This window comes from Emys orbicularis, chromosome 11 (genome assembly GCF_028017835.1).
Source record: "Emys orbicularis isolate rEmyOrb1 chromosome 11, rEmyOrb1.hap1, whole genome shotgun sequence".
In the NCBI taxonomy this organism is placed as follows: Eukaryota; Metazoa; Chordata; order Testudines; family Emydidae; genus Emys; species Emys orbicularis.
Genome location: NC_088693.1, coordinates 52,535,956 through 52,549,865, shown reverse-complemented (window position 1 = coordinate 52,549,865; position 13,910 = coordinate 52,535,956). Strand labels below are relative to the sequence as shown.

The 13,910-nt window shown below is 40.8% G+C and overlaps 1 protein-coding gene across 4 annotated transcripts in view; it reads right to left on the bottom strand.

Moving 5' to 3' along the window:
- The window catches only part of MYO1B (myosin IB), a 168,014-nt gene that overhangs the window by 131,988 nt on the left and 22,116 nt on the right, over nucleotides 1–13,910 (bottom strand). The gene's annotated exons all lie outside the window — the stretch shown is intronic.

The following is a 13,910-nucleotide window of genomic DNA, read 5'->3' as shown; positions in this document are numbered from 1 at the left end:
GAACAATCTTTCCAGTGGGGAGGGGAAACACAAGCATAAACATGGCACAAAGGTCACAGCAGCGGAAGGAAGTGGAACAGAGCCTGCCAGCCATGCTCAGAGTGCCGGGAGTGCAGCAGCGCCCCCCTGGCTTGAAGTGGTTTCCATAATATACAGGGTTTACAGTTTGGTTCAATGGCTCTCGGCACCTCTACGATAAAAATTGTACCAACGCCACTGGTCAGGCTTCCTCCACTCTCCAAAAGTGCAGATGGGCTTCTGATAATATTCAGGAGGTTGTGGCCAAGACAGGAGGTGGAACCAGGCAGCATCTACTCTACACTCCCTTAAGGAGACTGTTACCTTTACCCACACAGTCCAAGGGCTCAGAGGCTCCTCCACCACTCCCTGCCCCAAACACCTCCCCTCTGAGAAGCAGTCATTGGAAACTCCGCAATCTCCCCCCTGGGCCATCTGGCTCCTGCAGCTTTCACTACAGGAAGACACAGTATGCTTCTATGTAATTTCTATCACTTACCAAGTTCTTCTTCGGGTGAGTAAAGTGCCAATTAATTACCTGAGCTGAATGAGCAGACTAGCAGAGAGAGAACGGCATAAACAAGCACTTCCACACTGCATTCAAGAGTTCACTGCAATGGCATGTTGTGCCCCACAAAACTAAGGACATATCTGAAGATCAAGGGACCAGAGAAGGTGGGCATGGATAGCAATAATTAAATAGCAACTTAAAAAAAATCCATTGATCAATCCCATCCGAACCCTATTTAACAGCCTCACACACATTCCTAACAAAAAACAAAGATTCCATGGTGGGCCTTGAAGACTAGCGTGTTAAAAAGGTGTTATGACCACACAAACACACATGGGGAGGTGTGACCAATTAGAGCCAATTGGTTCACTCCAAAGTCACTAGTTTAAATTTATCTCTGTGTCATTTCTGCGAATGACACACACACACAAAATCTCTACGATTAGCATTAAATAACACCACTGAAATGGTTACTCTTGTAGGCTGTTTTATGCAGAGCAGCCGAGGATTAAATGTCTGTGGAGACTGCACTACCCTTTTGCCCCTTAGTAAGCTTTTCTGATTAAGGTTAAAGAAATATTGGCAAGTCTGCACGTCCACCATCTCTCACGTGGGCCTAGATAATCCACCTCCGCAAGAGGCAGTACCTGGTGTCGGCGGGTGATAGCACTGTCCACACTGGCTCTTAGGTTGGTATAACTATGTCGCTCAGGGGTGTGGATTATTCTCACCCCTGAACGATGTAGTTATACCAGGGGTCGGCAACCTTTCAGAAGTGGTGTGCCGAGTCTTCATTTATTCACTCTAATTTGCCAGTAATACATCTTAACATTTTTAGAAGGTCTCTTTCTAGAAGTCTATAATATATAACTAAACTATTGTTGTATGTAAAGTAAATAAGGTTTTTAAAATGTTTAAGAAGCTTAATTTAAAATTAAATTAAAATGCAGAGCCTCCCGGACTGGGGGCCAGGACCCGGCAGTGTGAGTGCCACTGAAAATCAGCTTGCATGCCGCCTTCGGCACTTTCGCCACAGGTTGCCTACCCCTGAGTTATACCAAAGTAATTCTGTAGTGTAGACCAGGGCTTAGAAGGTTAATACTGTGCTGTCACCCAAAAGCCTTCAGACAGCTTGAAACAACAGTGAGGTGTGAACTGCCTCCATATCACTCAGTGATGACAGTTTAAGGGAGGGGGAAGCTTAGTGGTTTGAGCATTGGCCTGCTAAACCCAACGGTTGTGAGTTCAATCCTTGAGGGGGGCCATTTAGGGATCTGGGGCAAAAATCTGTCAGGGACAGTACTTGGTCCTGCTGTGAAGGTGGGGACTGGACTCAATGACCTTTCAATGTCCCTTCCAGTTCTATGAGATAGGTATATCTCCATATTAAAAATAATTAATCTGTTGGTTACACACACTTTCATTCTGAGCATACTTTAGTTTTACTCATCAAAACTGCTGTACTACTGGAAAATCTGTAAGGCTTCAACCAAGATTCCTCCCATCCAAAATCCTGTGTGCACTTTCAGCACAGGCAGAGAATAGGATACATCTGGGGATGTATAGGATATGAATAGGATAACGCCTCTGGGTAGTTACTAGAGCTGGGTGGAGAGAGGTAATTCCATTTCATGTAGGATTTTGATATTTCAGAATTTGGTTTCATTCCAATTCAGCACAAAACCCAAACATGCTGAAGTTCTCCACAAAAGTGAATGTAGTCCTGGCTCTGGGAAAAATCCATTCAGCGGGGCTGCCCTGCAGCTGCGGGTCTTGGAAGCCCTGTAATCCTGAATGCAAGGCAGGCTGCATGGCAAGCTGCCCCAGAGACCTGGACCAGGGAGCTTGGACTCCTGAGGAGTTGGGCAGGCAAGTGGGCAGGAAAACAGGCAGGTTTCCAATGGAAAGGTTTTGTCGGAACCCTGGCTGGTTTCTGTAACGATCCTGGGGTTCATTAAATAAATTAGTGAATGAGAAAGGAATAAAACTTTAATAAAATAAACTGGAGAATGTCTCTGGTGAACTGCTGCACACAGCCATACGGTGTTCCAACCCCTGCCATCAGGGCACATGTCCAAATTCCCACACTCACAACACAGTCCCTTATAAGGGAGCATCTCCAAATCACAATCTTTCATAAACCTATCTCTACATCTTCCCTCTTAAAAAAAAAAAAAAAAGGAGGATTAACATTTAACATATATATAATGATGCTGTAACTTGCATCATTCAGAGGAGTGACGTAAGTTAGATCAACTTAACCTTTAGTGTAAACCTGCCCTGAGGTGTTCTCTTGTTCCTTGACAGTTTCTTCTTTGTGCATTGATGATAAAGGATCAGTCAGATGGGAATGCATATCAGCTGTCAATGTGTTGGAACTTACTGCAATTACTTGTAGATCCTTTCAATTATGTTGAATTGAAAGGTCTGTCTGGACAACATAAGACCTTGGATGCAGCTGTTCTTTAATGGTATCTCTTTGGCCCCAAGTATTAGAGGTGTGATTCCTCAGGCATCTGGGTTAAGAGATGGAAGGTCACAGGCCCTTTTGTCAAAATAATATTTCTGCTTCCATTTTGGATTTTTTTTCATCTAATGTATGGTTGCATTTTTCTGAGATTTCATCAGGTAATTGGTAAATTACATGTGATCCTTCCTTCCATTAACAGCTGAGCTTGAGAAAAACCATTCTCCAGAGTTGTACTGGAGTAAACCAATAAAGCTTTAAACAAATAACCCCCATTGTCACTGTCTTTTTCATAAGATTCTTTACTGTCCATATAGACCTTTGCACAAGTCCATTTGATTAGGGGTAATTTGGACTTAATGTTTTGTGATGAAAACCCCAATCTATGGCAAATTGCCTAAAATCTGCACGGAAAATTGTGGCCCATTATTGCGGAAGACTTCATCTGGAATTCCATGTCTGAAGAAGATTCCCTTTCAGCTGGCTATCACTGAATTACTATTAGTACTGTGCAATGTGCAAATTTCTGGATACAGAGAATAATCATCTGTGACTATTAAATAATCCTTTGATTGCCAGGTAAATAAATAAGTGCCGACATTTTCATAAGGCCTTTGTGGAACTGGATGAGGGCTCAATGGCTCTCCGTGTTGGCATGGCTTGTATTTCAAGCATAAAAAGCAGTTTCCTACCACATTAGTGATGTCACGATTGATCCGTGGCCAATACAGGACCTCTCGTGCTCCTTGTTTGCACTTCTCTATTCCTAAATGATCTTCTGTAGCATTTCTTTTCGGAGGCTCATTGGAATTACAACCTTACTGCCCTTGAAAAATCACCCCATCTATCACAGTAAGTTCATGTCTGCAGTTCCAATATTCTCTTATACTTGGACAGTAACTGCTTATTTCTTCAGGCCACCCTTTAATTACACTGCTCTACAGCCAAAATGCTTCTGAAATAAATGTAGTCAAACTTTACTAATTCTGGGTCACTGAGAACGAAAATGATGCTTAAAATTGTTGATTGGCTCTAGTTTTCAAGATATGCTATTGGGTCAGTATATATGACCCTTGACTTGGGAATGGCGGAGGATAAGTGAGTTATAAAGGGAAGGGATCTCAATTTAAACCAGAAATGACTAAAATACATCTTTGACTGGATCTATGAATACATCTATGACTGGGTTTGGACAGTACTTGCTTTTTAGGCAAAACAATGAATGATGCAATCTGAAGCTGGTATTGCGTCATACATGATATGAATTGCATCATGTTATTCCTAGCAGTCATGGATGATGCAATCATAACGAAGCTTACATCACTCTGCTGAACAAATTGCCCTATATCAGCTCTAGAAATCATACAGTGTCCTGCTCTCTTATTTGTCAGTGTTTGATTTTGCAAAGGGACACATTTCTGTTCAGCCAAAGTGAGCAGGGATGCCTCGTACTTGTGTGAACAGTGCAGATAACTTCTGCTATGTTTGTGGTGAAGTGACTTTTGCATCACAAAAGTGCAGTATAACCACTATGGTTAAGAAAGCCTATCACCTTTATTTTGGCTGCAAAATTGGAGATCAGGACAAGAGGTGGGCCCCACACATATGCTGCAACACTTGTGCAACAAATCTTCGCCAGTGGTTGAACAGGAAAAGGAAATCTATGCCTTTTGCAGTGCCAATGATATGGAGACAGCCAACAGATCATACCAGCAATTGTTACTTCTGCATGGTGCCTCCAGTTGGGAAAGGTGTGTCAAAGAAGAAAAAGTGGACTGTGCATTATCCAAACATTCCATCAGCTATACGCCCAGTACCCCACGGAGAAGGACTGCCGGTTCCTGATGCACCAGAATCATTCTCACTTGAGTCAGACGAGGAAGAGGAAGAGGATGAAACTTCTGGTCCTGAACCATCAATGTCACAGGACCCACATTTTCTCCCATCCTCCTCCTCTGAACCACACCTCATAACACAAGGTGAACTGAATGACCTTGTCAGGGATTTGGAACTACCCAAGAGTAAGGCAGAGCTGTTGGGCTCCAGACTACAGCAGTGGAATCTCCTGGCAGGTGATGTTAGGGTTTCCACGTTCCGTGACCGTCAAAAGGATCTTGTCCCGTTCTTCTTCATGGAAGGTGAGCTTGTAGCCTGCAACAACATCGATGGTGTGATGGCAGCCCTCAACATCGTTCACGATCCAGATGAGTGGAGACTGTTCATTGATTCATCGAAGACGAGTCTTAAAGCTGCTTTACTGCATAATGGCAATCTTTTGCTATCAATTCCAGTTGGTCATGCAGTCCATATGAAGGAAACCTATGACAACATGAAACAACTTTTGAGGTGCATAAACTATGACCAACATCAGTGGCAGCTTTGTGGTGATTTGAAGGTTGTTGCTCTCTTGCTTGGTCTGCAGACTGGATACACAAAGTACTGCTGTTTTCTCTGCGAATGGGATAGTTGTGCAAGAGATTCCCACTACATCAAGAAAGATTGGCCACTCCAACAGTCACTGGAGCCTGGGAGGAAAAGTGTTCAGCATCCACCACTTGTTGAATCAAGGAAGATTTTGTTACCACCCTTACACATCAAGCTTGGTCTGATGAAGAACTTTGTCAAGGCCATAGACAAAACACAAGCAGCTTTCAAGTACCTCTGTGGAAAATTTCCAAGGTTAAGTGAAGCTAAGATAAAGGAAGGTGTCTTTGTTGGTCCTCAGATTCGTGAACTTCTTTGAGATGATGCATTTGACCATGCACTGCGTGGCAAGGAAAAGACGGCACGGAAAGCCTTCCAGTTAGTGGCAATAAATTTTCTCGGAAACAACAAGGCAGACAACTACAGGTTGTTGGTGGAAAACCTCCTCAAGCCATACAAAAGCCTTGGTTGCAACATGTCACTAAAGATACATTTTTTGCACTCTCATCTAGATTTTTTTCCACCGAACTGCGGAGCAGTGAGCGACGAGCATGGCGAGCGATTTCACCAGGACATTGCAACAATGGAGAAACGCTATCAGGGCAAATGGAGCCCATCAATGCTTGCAGACTATTGCTGGACAGTGACAAGAGATGCTCCATTTAATGAATACAAGAGACAAGCCAAGAAGCGCCGAGTAGACACTGAATAGGACTAAACTATGTACAGAATAGTTTTTTGCCTTTTGTTTCATAATAAATTTTATTTATATAACCCTTTTGCTGATTTTTAAAGTGTTACATAAACAGGACAGGTGAAATATTATCAGGTAAAGCAACCATAAACACATGAAAAGACCTAGGTTTACAATTTATGATTAAAACTCTACTATCTACACAATATACATAGACATAAAATGTAAAAACTTAAATATCTTAGAAACAGTAGCCAATCAGTTGTTTTAATTGTCATATTTGAATTCAGCACATCAAAATACATAATAAATAGCACATTTTATCTCTGAAGCAGACGACTTCTCAAAAATTGTAGACCAGTGAATTATTACTTCTTTAAGGATTCCCAACAATTCATCTTTCTCTGTTCCCTTTCTTATTTGTTATAGTTTCCTGTTGACTATGGGAATTGACTTTACAATCAGATCTACCTAGGCTTGTATCTTTGTGTCTAAAGTCTTCTCTGGTTTCGTGGGAGTCACTGCTCTGGAAAATACATCTGCAATGAACATGAATTTACTGGGTGTGTAGGTCACAACCAAATCATACTTTTGCAGCTTTATCATCACTCTTTGAATCCTTAAGCTACAATCATTTAGCAGTTTGCTAAATAATGCTACCTGGGCCTTGTGGTCTGTTTCAACTTCCACTGTTGTTCCATAAATATACTGATTGAATCATAGAATATCAGGGTTGGAAGGGACCTCAGGAGGTCATCTAGTCCAATCCCCTGTTCAAAGCAGGACCAATCCCCAACTAAATCATCCCAGCCAGGGCTTTGTCAAGCCTGACCTTAAAAACCTCTAAGGAAGGAGATTCCACCACCTCCCTAGGTAACCCATTCCAGTGCTTCACCACCTTCGTAATGAAAAAGTTTTTCCTAATATCCAACCAACACCTCCCCCACTGCAACTTGAGACCATTACTCCTTGTTCTGTCATCTGGTACCACTGAGAACAGTCTAGATCCATCCTCTTTGGAACCTTCTTCAGGTAGTTGAAAGCAGCTATCAAATCCCCCCTCCTCCTCCTCTTCTGCAGACTAAATAATCCCAGTTCCCTTAGCCTCTCCTCATAAATTATGTGCTCCAGCCCCTGATCATTTTTGTTGCCCTCTGCTGGCCTCTTTCCAATTTTTCCACATCCTTCTTGTATGTGAGGCCCAAAACTGGACACAGTACTCCAGGTGAGGCCTCACCAATGCCGAATAGAGGGGAGTAATCACATGCCTCCATCTGCTGGCAGTGCTCCTACTTATACAGCCCAAAATGCCGTTAGCCTTCTTGGCAACAAGGGCACACTGTTGAATCTCTCACAGGCAAACAATATTCCTACAAGCTCCTTTTCGATCTATGCATATCTGGTTTGTGCCTCAGTCAGTGATTTGGATGCAACAATCCTCATACTTCTGTAAAATCACTGCACCTAACCCAGACTGTTAAGCATCTGCTGAAATTTTAAAGTGCCTTCCTGGTGCATAGAATTTCAACATGGTTCTTGTATCAGTTGTTGTTTTAAACCTTCCCATGATTCCTCCTGTTCTGCACCCCAATACCATTCACTTTTATTTTCTAGGAGTTTTCTTAACGCTGCTGCTTTGGTAGATGGAAAATTCATACCAAATCTAAGATAATTAAACATTCCCAGGAACCATTGGACACCTTTCTTTGACTGGGGACATGGCTTCATTTCAATGGCTGAAATCTTATCAGGTTTTATACCTTCGTTGGAAATAATGTCCCCTGAAAAGTCAGTTTTGTAATCCCTAAAACACATTTCTCCCTATTTAGTTTATGGTTTGAAGCTCTAGTTGCATTCAGGACTTCCAAAGTCCACAATCATGCTCCTCTTTCATTGAGCCCCAGATGATAATCCATTGAGGTGTCAATACCATTAATATGTTCATACATCATATGTGTGGTTTTGTGGTACACTTCTGGTGAACATAAGAATGGTCATACTGGGTCAGACCAAAGGTCCATCCAGCCCAGTATCCTGTCTGCTGACAGTGGCCAATGCCAGGTGCCCCAGAGGGAGTGAACCTAACAGGTAATGATCAAGTGATCTCTCTCCTGCCATCCATCTCCACCCTCTGAAAAACAGAGGCTAGGGACACTATTCCTTACCCATCCTGGCTAATAGCCATTACTGGACTTAACCTCCATGAATTTATCTAGTTCTCTTTTAAACCCTGTTATAGTCCTAGCTTTCACAACCTCCTCAGGCAAGGAGTTCCACAGGTTGACTGTGCGCTGTGTTAAGAACTTCTTCCTTTTATTTGTTTTAAACCTGCTGCCCATTAATTTCATTTGGTGGCCCCTAGTTCTTATATTATGGGAACAAGTAAATAACTTTTTCTTATTCACTTTCTCCACACCACTCTATATACCTCTATCGTATCCCCCCTTAGTCTCCTCTTAGTCTCCTGGTGCTGAAACTATGCCGAAGGGTAAGTGTAAGAATCTGTATCTTCCAAATGAGATATTAAATGTGCATAGTTTTGAGCTTTCTTAAGTTAATTTTAGCTGCCAAAAACCTGAGGATGCATCTAATTTACTGAAATATTGAGCATTGGCAAATTGAGCCACAATCTCTACTCTGGTTGGTAGTTTGAAATGTTCTCTTTTTATAGCCTTGTTGAGGTCGCTGGAATCTAAGCATATGTGTAGCTGGTTGTTACTTTTCTCCACAACGATGAGGTAGCTCACCCATTCTGTTGGCTCCTCAATTTTTTGTATTACTTGCGTTGCTTCCATACTTGCAAGTTCAGCCTTGAGTTTATCATGAAGTGTAAATAGCACCTATCTACATGGCTGGATAACTGGAGGGACCTGCTTGTTTATCTGGATTATATGTTCACTCTGCAAGCAACCCAACCCTTGAAACAGGTCGTGATATTCCTTAAAGAGTGCCTCATAGCCAGGTTCAGTATGATCATGTAGTGAGAGCACCCATTTTACCAGACTGAGTTTATCGCATACAGTCAGGCCTAAAACTGGTGTCACTTCTTTTGGCACTACAATGAATGAGAGCCTGTTCATGGTGTTTTTATGGTTGATGTTAACAATGCACCTCCCCTTCACTGGTATATTTGTTCCAGAATAACCAGTTACTTTTATTTTTGTTAGCCCTGGTTTTGGTCTTATTTTCAGTCTCAATCTTGTTCAGACAGAATATTAACATGAGCTCCTATGTCCAGTTTCAGTGGAATAACTGTTCACTGTGATAGGCAGTATCCAGTCCCTCTCATCAGGCTTGCTAGATGCCAGTACGTCTATGAAAAACTCCTCAACCAGATTGTCTTTAACTGAATACACTTGACTTTTCTGCATTTGGGATCTGCCGCATTTTGCAAAATAATTATTTTTCCTTCATTTATGACAGTGTTTCCCAAAGGTATCACACTGTTCGGGGCCAGGCTGCGATCCACACCTTCTACATGATTGTCTGTACCCAGTCTTCCCCCAGCAGTGGTTTTCATAACGAGTGGTTCCACTCTTTAATTTGACCTATTCTGGCTATATTCTTTTGTACTCAGTACACGGATAAACCCTTATGGTGAATCCAGCTCTTTAGCTTGTACTTTCACAGTTTCTGCAGCCCTGCATATTTGGAGAGCTTTTTCTAAAAGTTAAGTCTCTTTCACACAGCAGTCTCTCTAACGCATTGTCTTTAATGACACAAATGATTCTCTCTCTGACCAGAGACTCTGTCAGCTCACCAAAGTCACAGGTTTTACTGAGTTTCCTTAATTCTGTGACATATTGCCCTACGGTGTCATCAGTTTTTTGCATGCATGTAAAAAATGTGCATCTCTCAAAGGTTTTGTTGCTTTTAGGCATGAAATAGTTCTCAAATTTAGTCAATATTTTACTTAACTTCATGTTTTCACCTTCCTCAAACTTAAAGTTGTTATGAATATCCAATGCTTCTTCCCCAACAACATGCAAAAAGACAGATGATTTCACTTCATAATTTTTCAACTCTGCCCCTGTGGTTGCTATATACAATTCAAATCTCTGTCTGAATTTTTTTCCAGTTCTCTACAACACTGCCTGATAATTGCAGACTGGATGGAGGTTGCAACACATCCATTTTTGGCTAGTAAAGCAACTACTGTGCTCACCAAATACATGCAAAAGCCTCTGTGCGTCCTCCATGTGCTTCTCTAGTGCCTCCCTTTGTCTCTGCTTTCAGTTGCAAACACAAGAGTTAACTTCAAAACGACTGCAGTTTCCTTCTCATTCAGCACTTCTGACACCATGTAACAATCTTGGGGTTCATTAAACAAATCAGTGAATGAGAAAGGAATAAAACTTTAATCAAACAAACTGGAGAGCTTCTTTGGTAATCTGCTGTACACAGCCATGCGGTGTTCCCAACCCCTCCCTCCCACACTCACAACATAGTCCCTTACAAGGGAGCATCTCCAAATCACAATCTTTCATAAACGTATCTCTATAGTTTCCAGAGGAACTTTGCTGAAATTGAACTGAATCAAACAGAGGCTGCAAAATCTTTTCCAAAAGAGTGCAATTAAATTGTGCAGTGGGTTAATCCATGAAGCCACAATTCAATCATCTTTTAAATAGCAAAGGAAAACGACTCTGTAGGTCTCAACTAATCAGTATTTGTTCACATTAGAAGAAATATCACACACTGAAACCTTCCGGACAGTGTCTCCTCCTCAGAGTTCCAGGACTGAAAAAACACCTGAAGACTGAGGGATATCTGCCAAATTACATATGGAAATTAGTATGGAATCTGCCCATTCTCTGCCTAAAAACCATTTCCTTTAAAAGTTGTCAGTTACTTTTAAACTGGAATCAACTTTAAAATGAGACTGCAAACTCTTTGAGAGAGAAACTGTGTTGTTCTGCTGTCCTTAAATTCTCACTCTGCACCCACCACTGTGGTATGTGAGCACCTAGCAATGGTCTTCTTGTTTCTTCTGTGTTGTGCCTAGCTTATTCCTTGATACAACAGTAGCAGCAGCAGCACAACATCCTACAAGCTGATCTTGTTTCCACTGTATATCAATATTTAAGTATCAGTTCCATGTACAGTGAATGCTTGTATTTGATCTGCCAAAAGCCCTGGAACCCTAGCCATGTTTAAATGACAATACATTATAGGGAGGAAACGTTGTTTAAGAACAAAGAGTGGCCTGAACAAAAGACAAAGATATTAACAATAGTTAACCTTACATTTAAACATTTATTCTTTGTGTCTACAATTCCAAAATGGACTCCATAAAGCTGGTCAGAACTGCACCATTTTAACAAATTATGACAGCGTTTTACAGTTCTCATTACAATACAATCACCATATTTAAAAGGAAGAACATATTCAGTTCTCATGACAAGCAGGCTACCAGTACAAAGCACAACGTGACAATGTCTACCTAATGTGTCTACAAGCTAGTAAAATATTTGGGGTTTCCTCAGTTTGAAAAGAAACCATCTGCTATGCAGCATAGACAATTTTCAGTATAATCCTCAATGACACTCTGGTAAAAAATTGTCTAACATGAGTTGCAAAATGTAATTTTTATATAGGAGAGGAAACAAGCGAGGCAAATATTTGGACACACATCATCTGTTCAAGGCAAATTATGATTTTACTTGTCATTAGTTGGCACTGCATCAAAACTTGGAATGAAAATCATCTTAACATTACACAATTAAGATTCCCCTGGCATTAGCTCATGTTCAATGCTCTTTCACCTCAGTCTATTGCTAGTAAGTGGATTTAAAGTGTTTAAATTCCAGAAATTATTGCCCTGAGTCAACAGTTGACCATTTGATTATGCCTTTTCACAATGAATATAATTTACCAATATTTTCTTGTCAGTGTTTCAAGTTACTATTCCCTTCTGTATTTTCCATTTTAAACCATTCATAACCGCCCTATTATCCTGAAACTTCTGAAAGTTCACCGGTGAGCATTTCTCTAACCAGGATAGAACTTCTGCATACATTTGAGATTGACTTGATTAGGCATTGCAGAGATAGTGGGCTTTCAGGAAGTAGTGGGTTTTTTGTTCTTTGTTTGTTTTAAATAAAACCTATTTGTGTAAAGCTATCTCCCAAGAACAGATGGGGCTGAAATATATTATATTCCTGAGTTCTAAATAGGACCTAATACATAGTCCTATTTTTCAGAATGCAGAGTAAGCTTGAAAAGTTATTCCCTTCACCATGCCTCAGCTCAAAGGATTGACAGAGTTAGAAGCTCTGTTGGCATGCAACTGTTCCAAAGTTTGTAAACTTAGACCTGGTCTACACTTAAAATTTAACATCGCAATGGCACTCAAGGGCATAAAAACAACACAGAAATGGCACTAAGGGGCGTGAAAAATCCACGCTGAGCACCGTAGCTATCCCAACTTAATCCCCAGTGTAGACACAGCTAGGCCGATGGAAGAATACTTGTGTTGACCTAGTTTCCATCGCTTGGGGAGGTGGTGTTCCCACAGAGACAAAAAACACCCTTCTATCCCTGTTATGCTAGGCCACTATAGTCCCCATAGTGTAGACATGGCCTTAGTCAGTCAAACAGTTCAGGTCCAAGGAGGTTCCAAACTGACAGCAGGATATTTGATTCGATTATTAGGTTAGTTTGCATGTCAAATAAACATGAATGGTCTTTATCACTTCAGAACAAAACAGTATACAGCATATTTTCCATGTCAATGTCTTAAAATATGTTCTAAAAACCAAAACCAAGATTTTCAAAATAAGGTGCCTAAGTTTTGTTTAAGTTCATATTTAGGCACCCAGAGTGGCCTGATTTTCAAAAGCACTGAGCACCCAGCAGCCCCCCTGGAGTATCAAACTGCAAATTGATCAGCTCTAGTAACGATATCACAATAGGCTGAAATCTCATCTACCTCACTTTTGTCAAGAACTGAAGGGGGAAGGAGCTGAGTTATTAACCTCGTTCACATGACAATATTTTTCTTGTTTTAAGATTTAATAAACAAGCTAGCTGCTGACATCTTGCTGACCAGGATAAATTGTGTTCTATATAATGTCTGCTAACTGGCATTAAATCCTTGTCCCAGCACATAAGAGTACGGGTGCAGGATTTAACCACATTTAATTGTGGGATGCCGAACACGGTGTGTCTTAATTGATAAGGACTAGTCAGATCTGCACCAGCTAACTTATTTCTTCATAATCACATTGAAACACAATAAAGCTATACAATACAGACAAGGCCTTAAACCCCACTGCACCTTCCACCAAGGAATACAGAAGGTGAATGCAAACCAAAATAAAACGGACCTATAACTACTCATTTCCATACTTTCAAATGTTATATTTTAGCCTTAATGTTTCAGTTATATAAAAAGAAGGAAAATGTGTGACAATTGAAATGTTCTAGTAAGATTTTAATTCTACCTTTCACATACTTACACATAGATGAAAAAACCAAAACCCCAAATCTTGTCTCTGATTTTAACTTCAGAGAGAAAATTTTAAGATTAAGTTAAAGCTCTAAACAACGTCAAATTAAAGCCTTACGATATTTATGTCTATGCCTTGGATATTTCTTTCCCTCGCCTCACCTCTTTTTGGCCACAGATGTGTGTCATTTTCCAAAATACAGGCTCAATCCTGCAGAGACTCATGAAAGTAAATAGTTTACTTGAATTACTGACATGAGTGGTTATACAAAGTTTATTCCATTTTGAAAGCTCCCCCTGCTCTAAGTGACATTTGCTACACTCAAAACAAGGAGTACTGGTAAAA